Here is a 20,789-nt window from a genome sequence, read left to right as displayed (position 1 = left end):
TAATATAATGAGTATACTGGGTAGATATGAAACCATATGAACCATATAGATATAAATACACACTTGCATTTGCATAGGCCATAGATCATAGATGCATGTTATACGAGACCTCCAATTTTGTTTGTAAACATAAGAAATATCGCATTGACAACTGACATTTACGACGTGAAAATATATTTTTTATAATAGAACCGGATCTGTTTTTTTGTACGTGGTTATTACTTTCGAGCGAAAGTTCATTAAATCTTATTTCACCTGTCGCGTGGTTTTTGTGTGATGTCATCGTTTCATTTGATGAGCCATTTTAAATTTAAAGCATTTATCATTGAAACTAGACATTCAATTAAAAACAAAAACAATGTTGTGGTCACCAGGTGCGACGATAATGGGTTTTTGTTTAAAAAAAACCCACACACATAATATATGTATAATACATTTTATAAAATTAGTGGACATGATCTATACAACGAGTTTAAAATTTTTATATTATATATATTAATATATTAAATATGATAACAATAGATAGCACAGTTTTAGTGTTCTTAGTTGATACTTAAAGTAGAGTCTTAAAGTGTTTTTAAATCGATAAAAAAATATACTCCATAAAGAATATAATAAAATATTATTATATTTACCATACGTAATCATATGTTTATCATAAGAGTGTAGGGTATAATAATATTATAATGTTTGTGCGGTCAAATGTTATTAAATTATTTATTATTGCTCTTAATATTATATTGTTCTGTCGTGTGATTTCAAATAATATGATTTTATAAGCATAATGATTAATTTTATAAGATGTGTAGCGTTGTGAATATTTTTTTTCGTTTAAATTTTCACCATCGTCCCTATATCTCCTTGACCCGAGCGATCGCCTTATAGGTACCTTGGTATAAAAACATAAATTCCAGGACCTCCGTTATGGCGTTCCGTCGTCGAACAAGGCATTATAATATTATTACAATACCTCTATGGCTGTATATGTTACAATATGTGTGCTCGGACAATAAATTAATTACGACTTCTTCGGACGACGTCCTTGTGTCCACGTGCGTATAATAATATTATACTAATAATATATTATTGTATTTCAACTTTCAAGGTATTCTTATAACGTACACGCGAGCATAATATATCGTGAACAGTTCGCGCCGAAATTTTTTGGGCAAACCGGCGGCGATGAGGTCTGCAACAGTATGTCGTTAGTTTTTTTTTTCGGTTTTACTCCTACCACCCGTCCGCCAATTGTTCGTCACGAACGAGCACCACACAATATTTCATTATTACATACCTATATACCTACTATAATATACTCTTATATTGTAAACGACGCGCGGTGTTTTTTTTTTCCCCCCGTCCGACCGACCGAATTAAAATAGTCAAATTGTCGTTGACTCTGCGTTACATCGCAAAACCGTATACATTATATTATTATTATTATTATCATTATTGTCTTAAGCGGCGCTGCGCCGGAGTCCTTATAATAACAGCGACGCGGTCGCACAATCGTAGTCTGGGATTAAAATTTATCGCGTCTACCTCGCGCCGGTCGATTTACATAGCGGTCGGCCCAATATTCAATGGTCTGCCTTTTTTTTTTTCCGCTATTTTTTCGTCTTATACCGCAGACGTCAACACGAGTAGTCGTGTCGCGTTGTGGGTCGGGTCCGTGAACAACTGTGCACCAGCAGCGGTGCGTGTGCTGCTCCTGACGCTGAAGCACACGTGTTGTCCTCCATTAGCACACAATGGGCTCGCGGAATTTTTATCATCATTATTATTATTATTACCTTTTTTTTTTTTTCCATTTTCCGACACTGATACGGATTCGCATTGTCGATAGGCATGTTTTATTCGCGGCATTTCATTACGCATATTATTATATTATGTACCTGCAGCTATAAAATACAATAATAATAATATTATTATTATTATAAAGTGTAGCGATATCGCAGTATCGTGGTCCCGGTTTCTCCAGGTGTCGCGTCGTGCACCGCGCGCCTCGTATTATACATAATATACCGATATGATATACTACACGATACGTACAGGCATATATATACCTACACAAAAGGGTTATAGATTGCCACTCGTTATATGATATTATACCACTGTAGTAGTTGTTGTCGTATGCGCCTATATATAGAGGTATACCGGCGGATACTATTATAAGCGCGGCGTATCACACGTAGGTACATCCATGGTAACCTGCACATCGCTGCCATCGTCGGCGGCCATGTTATTACATATAATAATGTACAATAACGTTAACAATAATTACGACGTTCCACTACGTAATGATACGGGTAGGTACCGCTGCGGTGCAAGTTGTATGAGTGGGTATTAGTATTGGAACACGCCGCGGCAAGCTATATATATCATACGATCTTGATACACCGCCGGTACGGGCGTACTTAAATAATATTACAATCCGCACTCGCCATCATCACTTATCTGCGCCGGTCGAATTTCGATCTGAACTATTATAAAACGAAACAAATGAAAAGCGTAATAACAGCATATTATAATATTATACGAACGCATTGCGCATGTATAATGCACATCGTTGCGAGTATCATGCTATAATAATATGAAGGCGGGTAGGTATATGTACCGTTTATAGCTGGACTCTGCAGTCTGCGGTGAAATACCTACCACTGCAAGTAGCGTTTGAGATTTGGGAGAGCTAACGCCCTACCATAATGATGTCGAATAAGCTTTAAAAAAAAATTAGAAATATTTCAGTGGGTAATTTTTAAGGGGCTTAGTCCTATATAGCCCTTACATGTGCGCCAATTGCCATGGTTATATAGGTTTTTTTTTCAAATTTTATTCTTGCACGAATAGGCCGAAAAGATTCTCCTGGCACGACTACAAGGCTGCATTAATCTAATTAGATCCAATTGTTCAAAAGGAACATTTGCTGCAGCAAATCCCGATTTGAATTTCTAAAAAACAGATGATTTTAAACCACTTGTAAAAAATGAATTAGGTGTTATGATAATGATCTTTAAATCATTTGTTTTTCTTAATACTTTAATCGCCATGTCATTTTTGAAAATAATTCAAAAATTGTAACCGTGATATTAAATCATTTCAATATTAATACTTTGTATTTTTATTTTTACTGTTGATTTAGAAATATAAGTTGAAGACAAATTGTTACAATTCTAAAATATTGTTGACAATTTACTATCAGAAGATAATTATTACATATTATAGTAGGTACCTACTATCATCGCCATTATACATCATCTTTGGAAACATCGTTTTCTAATTTAGAACTATTGGTTTTCTATCTTTTTCAAATTCATTTGGTAAAAAATAGTTTTCATTCTTAAATGCGTTTAAAGGTTTTTGAAATTATCATTAATTTTAAATTTTAAAATCGTTGAATGAAAGAACTGATGAATAAATTTACCACAATGAATCCAAAAATATGTTTTTTAATTTGAACAGAATAACATAAAATTATTTTATTTTTTAAATTAACCATTACATTATAAGCTACTTTGTTGCATTACAATTAGTTTTATGTTTGTTTGAAAACAATTTTTAACAGATTCATTTATGTACTTCAATAAGCTATGTCCCTATTTTTTATTTATTGATTTTTTGTTTTTTGAGGAGGGGGGGGGGGGGGTGGCAGTAAAAATAGTGTGCTCCACGGAGTGTCAGCTCTTAATTAGTCCAGCTACTCGTATGTGGTTTAGATAAATAATTGTATTCTTCTTTTTCTTCGATCCTCGCCCGATATCAGTTGCTAGGACATTGAAATATACATGTAGTATAATATTATCATTATTATTATTATTACCCAGGTATTTGATTATGATTTGGCAAGCACTTATTATTATAATGCACACTTGAGAACGAATTCGCAATCGATTTTTTTCGCCATGCCGAATAATACATTAATATATTCCGCCGCTAATATAAAAAGCGATTCGTATGCGGTCGTTTGTGGTGGCGGATTTTTTTTCTTTTCGAGGAGTGCATAATCGAAAACCGTAAAAAGCGTACACATTATTATATTTGCACAATTTAAAACGAACGACGGCACTCGATAAGAACTTCAGTATATTATGTATACGCGTGTTAAACCCGTGTGTGCAGTAGTAGCACACACACACACACACACACACACATAGGTACTCGTGTTAAAAGAATATTGGAGTTTCGCCACGTAAAAAGAAAAAAAAATACTAATACTATTATTTTGTTTGTTCATCAGCTTTATATGAGCTGGGTAGTGGGTTTTCGTAATATACATATTATAATATGCAACGTGGTTTATTATATGTATCGTCCTGCGCCGCAATACGCTTAATGAAAGTTTTTGAGACACGTCAAAAAAGAACGTACAATTTAATACACAGAATGTAATAATAATATTCGGTCGGGTGAAAAAAAAAAAAAAATGAGAAAACATTACAAGGACCGTGTTATTATCGCACGCGGACTAAGGCGGGGAGCTAAGTACCCCGGGTCTTAATGTTTATATTATATAACATATATATACAACTATTTATATATATATATTTATATGTGTGTGTGTGTGTTTACATAATAATAATAATTTAATATACATGCGTTGTCTTGGTGACAATATACTGTGTGTAGTTCACAGTAGGTATATAATAACCACGCGTACCTGTATATGCATACACACGATGGCGTGTAAAGAACATTAACGTTGTTTTTATTCATTATATTATGTATTTCATCGATGACAAAACCGAACGTCGTGTGTGTATGCGTGGATAAGTATATTATTATATTGCCGTATAATACGAACAGTTGATGTCATATACGAGTATACGTATTAAAAGCTACTGTTCATGTATTTTATATTTTTATATTTACCACCAATTGTTATTATAATATAATGTGATAGGTGGCCCGAAAATAAATAAATGAAAGCGGCCGTTTGCACGCGAAAAAATAGCCTAAACAAATTTAAATTTATTTGATCGACTTATAATAAAACAGTGAGTCATGAACCTTCGCCAGTTGAAATCGATTGCTCAAAATATATCTCCCCGCCATGAAGCTTTTCCACTTTTATAATTTTCATAATTTGAAGTAATGTACAAATAAAATTATATAAACATTATAATAAGTACATTTAAGTTATACAATTCAAGTTTTTAAATTAAATTAATTGTACTGAAATATTTTAATCCATTCGCCTCTCGAAAATGTAATAATTTATCATTGCCCATTGGTAATCATTTCGAGTAATTTTCAAAAACTTTGAAACAATTAAAAATCCTTAGCAATGTACTAGAGTACTAGACCAGTGATACAAAAGTATGCAGTGTGGTGCCCATGGAAGCAGTAAAGAATCTTTTTACTTTTTAACAAAATTCTATATTACGCCATCTGTTACAATTATTGAATAATAAGCTCAAGTGATAAAAGATAACAAAACAAATAGAAGGAAGAAAGTGAAGAGGCTTCCGATTGGAGGTATTTCAACTTAAATATAAATTCAAGGTTAATCCTAGAAATAATAATAGCAGTACAACAATAAATATATAATATAGTTATAACTTATAACTTTATAAGTAATAAGGATCATATACCCAGCTGATGTGATACATTTTTTTTACTATTATTAGATAAGCAGGTCACAACATTATTATCTTTTTAGCTTTTTGTGGGAATTTCTTGAAATATTTGCAGATGATAGTTGGGGGCTAGGTAAATTGAGTCCGAGATAAGTTTGGTACATTTTGAAAGCGGTAAATTGAGTCCCGGGGAAAAATGGGTAGTAGGTAAGTTGAGTCCCGGAAAAAAGTAAGGCAGTAGGCAATTTGAGTTCCAGGGAAAACGATTTATATGCATTTAAAATTTAAAAATGTGCACTATACAATTTTTATTTGTGATTTGTGGACATTCATTGACAGCATGTATATGATTTTGAATATAGCAACATGCATTTTTATTAATTATATAATTATTTTTTATGCAATAAAAGTGCATGTTGCTATTTTCAAAATCATATACATGCTGTCAATGAAAGTCCACAAATCACAAATAAAAATTGTATAGTGCACATTTTTAAATTTTAAATGCATATAAATCGTTTTTCCCTGGTACTCAAATTACCTACTACCTTATTTTATCTGGGACTCAACTTACCTACTACCTATTTTTCCCCGGGACTCAATTTACCGAGTTAGGGTCATTTGGGACTCAATTTACCAACCCCGGATAGTTGGACGATTGAGGGGGTATGTAGGGGTGCAAATAAAATTTTACCCGGGGTGTCAAAACTCTAAATACGTGTCTAAGGCCGCTAGCCTCAGTGTCTCACGCTCGTTGATTATTTTAAATACGCAGCAGTTATGTTTTAGTTCCTTTCACAATTTATCCATCATCAGATTTGGATATCTCGATGTCCGGTAAGCGCAACGTCATTCCCTCTTTGTCGATATTTCATACATATCCGGTTTTTCGTTTATCAGCTGCGTCCAGCAACAACACTTCAACAGGTTGGCGGAAAATGTTCACACTGGTTAAATGATTACTGAAGGATAGATAAAATGCCAAAAAATAGTAAGACATATAAATGACAAAAAGCCAACTATATCACGTTATTAAAATATTTTTTGAATTATATAGCTATCGTTAGCATAATACTTCGTTGAGAAGTTGAGTATCTTCACAGGAATGTTAATAGTTATACAGTAACCTGCAAAAACGTGCGAAGTAAATTTTGTTGTAATATATATTTATTTACTTTTTTTTCCAACTTGCGTACCTACTATGCGTCTAAAGTCATATATTCTCTACATGAATCATTAACTGTAATCGTGAAATAGTAAAATCTAAGAGGATAACACTCGTGTACTTTTCGACGTTGTTATAAGCACTTTCTATCTATTCAACCAATATTCATTGAATATAATAGATATCTAATTTTCGCACCACACGTGCATACTGGAGCCGCACTATACAATAATATTAATATTATTGTATAAACCATACTCATTCGTGAGTGATGTTTTCAGTTATATTTTTAAATATTTTTGATTTTTTTAAGGAATTTTGATGTACATAGGCATACGAATACGAGCTGCAGTATCCACACACACACATATATATATATATATATATATATATATTTATTACAGATGATAAAAACAGGAAACGCGAGTGCACACAAACTCGCGAAGACCGTTCGGCGTGCGACGTCTCTGGCGCGATTTCAAAGTCGTGTGCACGTGTATTGTAGGTAAACTTAACGGGCGGCGGACAGCAGATAACATGTAATACGTATAGTCAGTCGCATATTCATGGGTCACGGTGAAACCTAATTCAACATGGCCGACGGTAAGTGCGAGCGCGCGCGCGTGTGTGTTGCGCGTATATACGTATATATATGTATGTATGTCTGCAGTTCTTCTCCGACCGACCGACCGCCACCGCCGCCACACGTAGTATTATTATTATTTTTATTATTATAACACTCGAGCGTTCATTTCTCGTACGTTTTCCCCGGGGGGACGAGAGCGCGGCGGCGGGCGACTATATGGCCACGCGATGTGTGCGAGACAAACCCGTTGATATAATTTAATTTCTTCTCCTATTCCTCGGTCTCGTCCTTCTATACCATACAACACCACTCACTCACCCACCCGTTACATCCTATGCTATATACAATATACATATATATATATATATATATATATATAATATGTATTATATGATATTATTATATTTCACCACTCGTCTGGGGCGCATACGCGAGATTCGGACGCGGCGGAGGAAAATATTATATACGTGGATCGAATATACCGTGCGCGGCGAGAGCGCGTGCGCCAACGCACAGATAATAACGCGTACACGCACACAACTATGATAGCATGCGAAAATATTGAAAAAATAAATATAAGAAAAACAATGAACGGCTCCTCTTCGCCCTACTACTACACCGCACCCCCCCCCCCCCCCAAAAAAAAAACACCAGACCCGTTAAAGGTGGTCCGCATGCCTCACGTGTGCAAGTGTACGATATTTATTATGATTATTATTTTCCACTTTTTACGCCTTCACTTCGACCCCTTTTGTCCACACTACATTTAGATACTATAATTGATCTCACCAAAAAGGCACTATTGTACCGGAAGACTACCGGGTTATAATATATATATATATAGGTAACCATCTAAGCGTGACGATAGTTTTTCTTTAATTACCTCTGGTTCAAGTCTTGTGTGATCATATTTTAGTACGCCGCAGACGCTGTGATTTGATTCTATTAATTATTGTTTTGCTTTAATCGTGTAATATGGTTTTTTTTTTTTAATGACAATATTTAATACCTTTATATTCTTAATCCCATCGTACGTTAAGTCCATTAAGATCACTATACTATTATATTCTACAGATGTATCGGGTCAAGTATAATGTAATATATATTATATACACTATTGATTATGACAATGTACCCAACAGAGATTGAGAGATAAAATACCATTAATTTCGAGACACACTATTGTGTGCAATCCATCGTCTGCTATTGACCGATACAATATGATATTTCGTCCCCAAAAACAGTTTTAGAATTTCATAAACCGAGTATGAGAACTGCAACTCTCTTTGGATTGATACATTTAACATGTTTTATATAAATACTGCTTAAAGTTAAGATTTATTTGAATAATATTCACGTGATTTTACTCTTGAGAGTTTATTAAATACAAAAAATATTTCATTAAAACCGTGTTTGACAAAATATCACAGCTTAAACGTTCATGATATTATATAATAGTTTGAACATTACAATGTAAACAATAATACTACTTCATATTATATTATATGTATATATTCTCAATTAACCACGCTCATTTGATGATATTTTACTAGAAATAATTCAAATTATTATTAAAATGACTAAGGGCCATTCTTACAATGCTCGGTTAGTGCCTGATAACACTGACCGGAAGAATTTATCATGAGTTAACCGATAGAATTCTACCGGTTAGTCTTAACCGACACTTAACCGGACATTGTAAGAACGGCCCTAAATAAAGTAAATGGATAATTTATATGTCGTCTGATATGTGGTCAGAGTGTCCTCCTCCCACCCATGAAAAAATAACATGATATGATGTCATCTATTCCAAATTTTTACGGACTGCGCATACGAATTTCACTTTTTTCGTTTGGTCGGTAAATTCTCACCAAAATATATTACTTATGTATAGGTAATCATCATTTATAGTAGTTAAATAGTTATTCGCCATAATTTATATTATTTTATTATTTACATCTCTAAACAAAGAAATATTCATATTATAATATACGACTGATATTACTAAACGAGAAAACATTGTAATAAATAAAAATCAAATATTAATGATAATAGTTATTATTGATAAATTTACTGGATGGAGCAATGCCTACGTCAGGCGACTACTATCACATAAATGTCAGCATATATAATGTTATTTTATTAGGTTCTCACCATTTTGTGAAGGCTTGAAAAAATCTAATAACAGCTGATGGCTAGAAACTTTACATATTACGTTGAATTCTATGATACTGATTTTATGTGAATCAAAACTCTATAATATACTTACTGTTATTTGATAAGCTCTATACACATTTATGTATAAGCTGTTGTCTTAATTATTAAATAATATAGAAGTGCATTATATTATTATAGTACTATAATGTTATGAATTTATGAGTATACCCTTTTGAACGATCATAGGAACGGTATACGTTTGACGATTGGTGTACGAATCATCATGATGGTGTATAAAAGAACACTTCATATGTCTTTAAAAAAAATACTAATAATATATTCTCAGGATGTTGACTTCACTCGAATAATTCCTCTTAATAACATACTGTGTTTTCATGCATTCACTTGATGACGAGTTAACAGCCACTTTTTAACGTATAATATAATATGTGTTTTAATTGAAACGTCATATTATATAGGTAAAAATGTATAATCGTCTTGTTCTGAAAAAAATAAAAATTTTCTTATAAAAATTATGGACAAATGATAATCTAATAAAGTTTATATTATTGTAATTAATATAATTTAATAACATTCAAAAATATAATGTTGCGTGCTTATGATATTTTTATTGCGTTTGATCAACTTAGATTGATACACATGACGCAGCAGCCATAAATAAAAGTATGTGTACATTTTTTTTTAAATGTTTGATAAGTTAACTATCAGATATTATGTAACATAACATCTTATGTATTTTAATATAATAATATTATAATTATTACGTATTATAATAATATGTACGTAGGTACCTATATTTAAATAAATCTATGATACGCACTATATTATGTTCTATTACCTATTTATATTTAAATTAGAACTTTAAAATTAAATATGCCCTATGATATATAATAGTATATAATTGCATATTTTTTTGTAAATCAACACATAATTTTGATTTTTGTCCGAGAACGATTGAACTCACCACGAGTATTTCATTCAAACCTACTTATCAGCCACCTTTGACCTTTAAAATCAGCTATTGGAGCTTTAGATGCTGACATAGGTAAGTATTTGATAACATACCACTAAAATAATTCACTGAAAATGTTTCAAACCCTTTTACCTAGTATTTATAAAACCTATTAGGCTATAATATAATATTTTAGAAAATAAAAAAATTAAGAAAAGTACTTATAGCAAGGTACCATAATTTTTAATATGTTGTTTTAATTTAATGTTCAAAAAATTTGTTTTTGCTAATTTTTTATGGATATTTTTTATTTTTCATGCATATTTTAATGTTTATGTGCATATATTTATATATTTATGTATATTTAAGATTTTTAACACATATTTGGTTTGTTTTTATGCATATAAATCCGTGCGATAATCATAAAAAACAATAATTGCATTTATAAAAATTACATATACCTAGGTACGAAATTAAAATAATAAATATAAAACTTCTGGTAATCTACTACTATATCTAGTTCGATGTTTTCATTCAAGCCTCGGCAGGTGTTGTATTTGCGCAAAAGTTTGTCCGTTTGGTTGGGCTGAATAGTTCTACAAACCAAAAATACATAAATGCACTGATTTGAAGAATAAATGTATATGCTGAGAATATTATTGGTAACCGAAAAAAATACTATATAAATAATAGAATATAAATGTCGCTCACTAACTTGGAATACATATACCCCGGGGATCATGAGTCTGTGGAGGGAAAAAACCGAGTTAATTCGCCGTATTTTCATTCATTTTGCAATTTGCGTAAAAGAAAATTCAGTACGATTCTTTGCCGCCAGCGGACCGTGCAATTTTTCGTTTCGCCGAACACCCCCTCCCCACCGCCACCATCCCTCGACCAGCGAACACCATGACCCCATAAGAATATTTAGCTTTTTTCTTCTTTTCGATAATTCGTTCTTTTTATTATTCTTTTTCTTTTCGATTTTTTTTCTTCTTTAAAAAAGGGCTTGCCCGTCCGTATATTATTATAATGGGTCCTCTTCCGGTTTTACACAATAGACGGGTTCGGTTTAATTAAACTATATAATGTTATATATATACTGCACTGGCATTGGGTGGGTGAATAAAGCGGACAGTGGGTATATACACTCGGAAGAAAAACCGAGGAAAATCCACGCCAACTATTATTATTTCGTCAAAGGGGTGAGATACCAGTGCCAGCATCAGTAGCAATACTATGCTATATTGCGAGGGGCAAATTGTCGAGTTCCTTCGTTCTTTCCATTTCTCTTTTCGGACCCATTTCGTTTATTCGCACCGAACCAGCCGATATTTATATACTAATAGCATCCGGTAGGCGGCGCCACTTGCCGGACACTCTTGCAAGCAGAAATCTCTTATCGCCATTTGTATCCGAAGAAATATATCGCTGGTGACGTGCAGAAGCAGCATGTTCGATTTTGCTGCTTTTTGTCGACAATACGAGCGAAGTCAATACTAGTTTTATTATTTTTATGTCGTAGAAATACATACAAACCATTGATATACAGAATAAGTGACTCACAAATAATCATTTACGTGTATAAACATGCAACTATATTATAATATATTAAATTTGAGTGAAATAATATAATAGTTATAATGTCAGTTTCTATTATAATATCTTGTAATTTATTACAAACATTTTTATATAATAAAACGTATTTATTTTTAGCGTGAGTAAGTCATCGTCTTAACGAGTATTACGTTACGACAAGTTAATCGACTCGGCTCATTTAAACGCATTTCTACACATACATCGTAATCGTATTATCAGCTACTGGCTATATTTATTTATGTATCAAACATGTATATTGTATACCTCATATGCACGTAGTCTTCCTATTCACGCAACATTAATAACATCAGAACCTTCAGACATTATAATACAATGATATAATAATAGAGTATGGTTGTAATTCCGTATGAATGTTACTAAAATTGTTTAAATTCACTTGCGTGATGTATAAATAACTATACATAGGTATTCACTTTAAAAGCTCACGTGTTCTATGAATTTATATTATTATGTTATAATATTATACCTATCGGAAATTAATTTGCATTCGGTCGGTATATACTTCAATTCAATTACTATATTATTTTATTATAATACACCGTTTTGTGTGTATATAAGTATAAAACGACAGTATGGATTTTTCCTATATGATATTATAATATTATTTTATTGTGTTATATTATATCAATTTTATACTTTTTAAGTTAGAAATCTTAATACGTACGAAGTGCATAAAAGTTTATGACTTGTTAATTTAAAACTATAGGTTAATATTTAAGACTTTAAGAGCATTAAATTTGCGTGTTGTAAATAACATTTTTCTGATGACTCCATACAATTACATAGTAGAATCATATTCTAAAATAGTAAGATCAAAACTATGATCTTCAGGCATAAGTACTTTTCATCCATACTCATAAAAAATATCAATATTGATTATGTTTTAATTTATATACAGGTAATGTGAAACCTAATCCATAGAATATTTTAGACCCTATAGAGCTATAGGTATTGGCTATATGCTGAGTTTAGACCATCCGTTGATAATAGTGTTAATTACTATTAATATTACTATATTTTGACATACCTATGTAAATAAGATTGAAAAATGTATTAAAAATCTGAGAAACAACGAACGCTAACTTCAATCATTATGCGATATTACATTATTACGATCACTTTTTAGGATGTTATATTTTAGATTATTATAATGTCATTATATTATATTATATGTGTCATATATTATTAAAGTAATAATATCTATAAACGACTTTTACACGCGGTAGCTTATAATAATATAATTGCGTGTCGTGCAAGTAATCGATTTGAAATCGTTTCTTTGTTTTTATTATCAACGCCAAAAATGCTAAATGAATGAATAACTAACGAAACCAAAATCTACTAATTTATGTATTATATACATTATGCATTTATATAATTATTATTTAGACCTACGTGGTTTATTGCAGAATTTATAGGAACGTGCACAATGGGCGTGCGTATAATAATAACTCAGACAATGTACGTAAACGACAGTATGATAGGTATATATTATTTTACTATGAAAATGCGCAGAGAAAGAGAGAAAACGCCTGTAGTTATAAAATATATTATAATATTATATCGTGGAAAAGTTTTTTTTGTTTTTTTGGTCGCAAAAAAAAAACGGAATAAAACTTTTTCATCGCGGGCTATCGATGAAATTAAAATTATTCCCAATCATTATGTACACCGGGGACTGTTTTTTATACTCTATATTATATACCATAATACGCGGATATAGGCCCCACCCTTGTCGCTTTTTTCGAATAATATATACCTATCCCCCGCACCACTGCACATCTGCGCCCCCGCATCGACGAAGACGACCCTCTTGTACGTAGGTATTATGCGCAAGCGCGCTATCGTTTATAATCATTACACCCCGCGGACTCGGACGAGCAGTTCTTTTTTTTTGGCCCATCGCAGTGGTCGGCGGGCGAGGGCTGGAAGAGGTGGTGAATCGTAATTATTATTCACGTTGCGCGCGACACGAAACGAAAAAGAAAGAGGACGAGAAAACGATAAAGAATACGAAAGAATATGAAGGAAGACGACAAGAGGTCCCGAACGAGAAAAGGGGTGGCGGTGGTTGTTACGCGCAAGCTTCGTAATAATTGTTGTCCGACGCGTGGAAGCGGAGGGGTAGTTTGGTGGTAGCTGTGGGGTGAAGGGACGGTATATACGAGGATGAACGGCTATAGAGAGAGACAATACGACGCGATAACGAAAAAACGGGAAATAATTGACGGCGCAGCCGAGGGCGTGTGCCCCGCCGCACTTGCGCTTTTCGTCTGCCCGACCTCTCCTGTACGCCAGTGTCTGCCGAGACGCCAGAGCGCCAGCGCGTACACCTGCAGCCCGCCAAGCTTTATTGCCGCGCCTCTTATTATTCTTGTTATTATTATTATTATCATTGTTATTATTATAATAATAATATTCTAGAGCGACCTATATACGAATATATGAATACGCCCAATGCGCATAGGTTAGGTTCGTTCGTATCTACTGCAAATCGAATTTATCCCGTTGCCTTCGTCTCATATTATATCATGCGTAATATGTGTACGTAACCGGTATAGGCCCGTTCCGGTCGTCGATAAATTTCCGTGGCGTTTTCAGAAATTCCTCGTCGGTTTTATAAGCCGGATCGAGGGTTTACCCGATATCCGGCCCTCCGACCGGAAATAATTTATCGCCTATATACCGGTGCAATTTTGTTCCACGCCAAACTATAAGACCACCCGTTCGTTTATAGTCTTACATATACCTATTATATTATACTACAGCGTATCTCTCGTTTATATACACATACATTTGGTACCTTCAATAATATTATAATATTTTATACTGCAGCGCTCGCATATATTTTACGTATATTACATTATTTATACGTACAGAAATGCCTATAATAGTCTATTTGTGTCACGTAATTATTAACATATTATTGTAATTAATTATGTATAAATTAACTGCATAATTAGGTAAAACTATTAATTAATCGATTAATTATTTTTGTACGTTTTAATGTCCGTTTTTTTCTTTTGACATGAAAATTAACAAAAATAATCAAATACCTATAAATTATTGGTATTACAGTATTTTAATATTCACAAAATGTGATTTTTAATCACGATTGTAATCAAACTCTAATAATTAATCATTCTTTTATTATACACAGTCAGTGAAGACCCACTTTGTATATTTTATTTTTATGCTACAATAATATTTCAAATTTTCAGCTCGCGTGACAAGTACACGATATGCTATGTCAAAAGTTGATGGTGATTTGTCGCCGATCGCGTACCTATATATACATATAATATATTTCTGAAAATACGCATAGCACACATATACGATAATAGTAATGTGTAAACACTTTTCGATTAAAGCGATCGTAAAAAAAAAAAGAAAAAAAAAATCGCTTGAAATGAATCCCAAGCGTGCAGAGTCGTAGCACATGATAATATGTATACGGTAAAAGTAATTGCGAATTTCCGTGGCCTGATGAAAAATAAACATTGGTGAGCGCGTGTTTCGCCCGAAAAGATTCGATATATATACATATACGCATGTGTATACAATAATAATAATAATAATATGTACGTCGAGGGGGAAAACTGAGCTGCGTACGTCGTATTGATTTTAATATTCGCTTTGAATATAGTGAAAACTCGAAATCAACAGTCTTATACACACATATTATATATATTATATATACGACGGCTTGACGTTCAGTGTGTATATACATTATTATATATAGAGAGTTCCATAAGCCCTCGAATAAGTGTCGACGTATCTCACGGCACGCACAGGTATTTGCGAGTATCATATTATTATTATCATCACACATAATATTTATATATATATATATATTAATATATTATGTGTGAAGATGTATAACAGCACATATCGTTATTGTATATATTATTATATTTGATACGATGGTGCTGAGCTTATATTATTGTAAAAATAATTTATATTCTTCCGCGCACGTCAAAAACGGATTAGTTTGCGATTCAAAACTCAAAATTACTTGTTAACAATTGAGAATTTGGGTGGCCAATTTTAGACGATCGATTTTAAGGATACGGAAGGATCCTTAAATCTTTTTCGTCGCACACTATACAGCAAGATTCGTAACATAAACTGTACATAAATACGCAGCTCGAGAAATTAAATTGTTTTGATTATTGTTGCGAAGCTTTGTCTATGACTCTCATAAAACCTTACGGAGACAATACATCAGTGTCAGCATGAAAAAATAAAACAATAATCTCTCATTTGTCTTTTGCGGTGGCTCTACAGCAGCGATGGTCGAATTAAAAAAACGAAACCAATAAGGAAGACGCGAGTGGTAAGCTTGAGAGAACCATCGCTCTCGTGTTATCCATCACAAAAGTTTCAATGTGGTTTATATTGCGTTGTTTATAGCGAATTGGGATAGATACACACAAATACAATATATCTTATTATATAGATATATTACATATTATAACATATGTATATATATAAATATATATAAATCCATATTAATATTAACATGTGGAGGTACGTACCTAAACGTGAAGGGTGCGTAACACGGACCACAGGTGCACACGCCCGTTTCGCGATTACTGTGCATATTATAATATGGCGGTGGTGGTTTATAACTTAATTTACAGCTTCTCCCTTGTGACAATATAGGAGGAAAAAAACTTTAAAAACATAATCGTAAGAAATCTAATTTCATATTTTATAATAACATTGTAATATAGGATGCTTGCAAATATTTGGGACCTAATTATAATATTATATATAAATCGGTTGTGGTGTATAACATAATGACGCCATTAATATTGTAATACACGAGACCGCGGGAGTCGCGGGTGAATCGCATTTTGGACACGACTAATCGGTTTTACACGATCGTGAAGAATTAAGCACTGTTCCTATTACGCCTACTCACACAGCCACAAACGTTTGAACGCGAGTTTGGGAAGAGAGAGTGTGTGAGAGAGAGAGAGAGAGAGAGAGATAAGCGTCGCAAGTGGTATTATTATTATTCTTTATTATATTATATGTATTGGCGGAAATCGGAAGGAAAATCAATAGCAAAACGATTTGTAGGATAAAAAACCTATTTGTTACTACATGCATGTGTGCGTGTATGTTTCTACTTCTGTACATTTTCTCATTAAGTCTGTGTACAAGAACAGAGAAAAGTAGTATATGTATAGGGAGTTGGGGAGGAGGTGAAAGATAGAGAGAGAGAGAGAGAAAAAGAGCTAAAGAAATACAAGTGGTAAAAAACCACGGCAGCGGCCGGGTCAACAATAATAGTCTTTTTTCTCTCCACCGCGCGTCCGCGGGAACAAATGTGTTGTTTTCTTTGTCGCCTTTATTTTTCCGAACCATTAACTATTTACGTGACCAATGGCGAAAATAAACCGGAGGGCCAGCGGTCGCCGGTATAGTAGTAACGGCGCGAAGGCGGTGGTAGCGTAGTTGTAGCCAAGGCAGTTCGAAGGGGACGATTTTAGACGTGGACCTTATACACACACACACACACATTAAAAAACGCACACAACACTTGTACCAAAAACCGTCGTATAGTCTCTCCCGCCGCTCCACCGGGTCGGCCAAGGGATTAGATATGGTCCAGGGCCGGAGGTGCGGGACAATCAACCGATTCCGACGGCTCCCCGAGGACTTTTTTTTTAACAGGATCCCTTCGGTTTTTTCGCGTTTCTCTCGCGCGCATACTCGTCTTCGTCTCGCTCACACCCTCTGTCTATGTGTGCGTGTGTGTATGTGCGTGTTTCTCTCTTTCTCTCTCTCACACTCTCTCGATATGACTACACACGTTTATATACTTTATCAGATATACCATCATGCATAGGACGAGTATTAGACGTGGGGGATTTATTGGCTATACGAGCGCGGAGAATTTAAACCGTTTCCCGACGAATCCATATCGATCGCAAACCGCACAGACGGACGACTGCACGCGGTACTTTTTGTGCCCGCTAATCGCGAACAAACCCAATTTAGCCAATCGCTTAAACGTTTGCGGTGTCCATGTGCGCGTGAACGCCCAAAAAAATAAAAATAAAAAATACGGCGGAATTCGTTTTGTTTGCTTTCGCATCAATTCTCTAATGTTCTATTCTATATATCACGCGTATACCTATATATAGCGGCAAAGACACCGCCGCGTACTACTTCTTTTCTTATATTATCTGATATTGAAGAAAACGCATGGATTTCAACCGCGACATTTGACTTATTATTGTAGTAGTATAGGTGTACACTAAGTGATAGCTTTCAAACTTTTTTACGTGACGATAATCGTAAAACCATTGTAGTCATTCTTGTAGTGGTTCTATTGATAAGATTTTTTAATACAATTCAATAGTGTATAACATTATTATAACATCTTTCTGCAGGATGAGAAATTTTACACCGCTTTCGTGGACTTACATTTCCATTGTGTCTTATCATATTTTTTGAAGTAGATATTAACAGAAGAGTAAAATTTTCAGAAAAATTAGTGTGTGATGAAAATATATGTTTGGTACTAATAATAAGGCACGTCAACTCGATCGTCGAACATTTATTGTTTCCGTGATGATTAAATAAAACCATCTGGAAGTTTTTTTGCAATAATATTAATTTACTCTGCCTAAGCTATTATAATATACCTACACACATTCGACAACCGAAATGGTTCTGTAATTGCCTTTAATCTTTATACTCAGTATCGAACTCTATATTCTGTATAAACTACTATATTTTATTATATAAACGGTTAACGTATAAAGCATAAACCAAATGTCGAATACGGTCATGGGAATAACCAATACAAGTATTTACCAAAGTCTCAGTGAGAAGTGTGTCACATACACGTATATATATATATGTACGAGGGTGTCTTATCGTAATACACAATATTGCAATTAATAGCTGCTGCGTGTGTAGTATATATATATAAAATATTGTATAATATAGTTTCGTGGTTAGAGTTGTTATATTGTGCGCAGTTCCAAACACCGTACAGTAATAATATAGGTGTATAACGTTAAGATATATCATAAGGTATGACTTAGAGCAACCATATGTATATATTGTAAAAAAACGGAAAGTAAACAAAAAAAAAACGTATATGTAATCCGTTTTAGCCGGTCGGATAGTTATGCTGCGGTGGCGGCAGCACACTGCAGTATCTAAGCGTATAATATATATTACATATATAAATGAACACATATAAAAACGCACACGTAGGATACCGAATGAACAAGAGAGAGAGAGAGAGAGAGAGAGAGTCAGTTAAAAAGAAAAAAACACATAATATATAAAGAAAAAAAGTATATATGAGAAGGGAAAATGACAAAAGTTAATGGCCGTCGGTCCCGGAGGCATATATGCAATAAACATAATACGCGCACACACGCGCGCACATACTTACACGCTTGGTCGGGGGTGAGGAGGCGAACGTTTTTTCCTCTCTCCTCGCTGTGGCGTGGGGTCTGCGCGCCGGACGACAAGACTAAGCTTGTTCCATTAAGAAGTCAGCGGTGGCGCGGAGAGCGTCGGCAACCGGACCATTTCTCTCGATTATATGACCGTGTGCCTTCTAGAGCTCGTATCCAGTAAATCCCTTCATTTTTAAAAAGGTTCCCGGTTTTCTTTACCTCTTCCCACCAGGCACCCTCGACCACCATTGCCGTTCGAAATGAGGGTAAATGAGTCCGGCAAAACGGTTAAAGCGGGATCCCGGGAACTAAAAGCTTTTTACGTCACCGTGCTGAATATACTATGAGAAGCGTGTTTTTCCCTCTCTTACTTTCCCTTGTACACCACTTCCTCACTCCCTCTAAATTTCTAGTTCGCCCTTCTTCTTGTAACTTCTTCTTCTCTCTCAATCTCACTGATGTTTATACATTTTTTTTAACAAGATATCCTTTTCGCTATAGGTCAAAACGAGGGCAGGTATGCTTAGAAAACAAATATGTATAGAATTCAAAGCGATCGTACTGGAATCAGGAAAGAAAAACGTACGAGATATTAAAAAACCTTGAACTAACTATGATATTGTAGTACGCGTAGGTATACGTATGTAATATTTGAATAATTAATACGAGTAGAACTGATGTGATGGTTTCATTCAATGTTTCCGAAAATGTTTTTAAGATTTATTACTGTGTATATCATCGTTGTCTGTTTGTTAGGTTTTTACAATGTTACTTGAATTTACTACGAAATCTTTTATTAAAGTATATGCCCTGTGGTCAAATATAAACATTATCACTATCAATTAGGTTAAGAAAATATTTGTGTTCTTAAAATGTAACAATATTATGTCAGTTTTATCATCATTATTATATAAACCTAATCTTAGTCTTGAAAAGCAAATTTTAGTTGATTTAAAGCAATGATATTTATCAATATTGAAACTTGGTATTATATAAGAGATAGAATTGGAAAAAAGTTGGTTCTTTAGCAGTGATCGTTACCTAATTATATTTTAATTATTATGAGTGTTTATAAATATTCGACGGAATCAATTTGTGTAAACGACAACCTGGCACCCAACATGTGGCTCGAATCCACGACCTCGAAATTAGTATTTATGCTTAATTAGATATTTTAATGTGGAATCGTGTAGTAATAGTAAATATTTATTTTTCAAATACTGACATCTCACGGCCATGTAATATTGGTTTTATACGATTCGAAATTATAAAAACTTAA

The 20,789-nt window shown here is 33.7% G+C and overlaps 1 long non-coding RNA gene across 3 annotated transcripts in view; it reads right to left on the bottom strand.

Annotated features, from left to right (window-relative positions):
• Positions 1–20,789, bottom strand: part of LOC149058491 (uncharacterized) — a 79,433-nt gene that overhangs the window by 36,604 nt on the left and 22,040 nt on the right. For 2 of the 3 annotated variants that reach the window (XR_016190408.1, XR_016190410.1), the window contains exon 2: positions 9,713–9,987. This is a non-coding gene — a long non-coding RNA (uncharacterized LOC149058491). Of the gene's footprint in view, positions 1–9,259; positions 9,988–20,789 lie in introns of those variants that run through there. The other variant, XR_016190409.1, reaches the window with a different exon arrangement.

Source organism: Diuraphis noxia, unplaced genomic scaffold (genome assembly GCF_037042655.1).
Source record: "Diuraphis noxia isolate RWA-SAM2 unplaced genomic scaffold, SU_Dnox_SAM2 contig0002, whole genome shotgun sequence".
Classification (NCBI taxonomy): Eukaryota; Metazoa; Arthropoda; class Insecta; order Hemiptera; family Aphididae; genus Diuraphis; species Diuraphis noxia.
The sequence above is the reverse complement of the archived record's forward strand: the minus strand, read 5'-3'. Positions and strand labels throughout refer to the sequence as shown.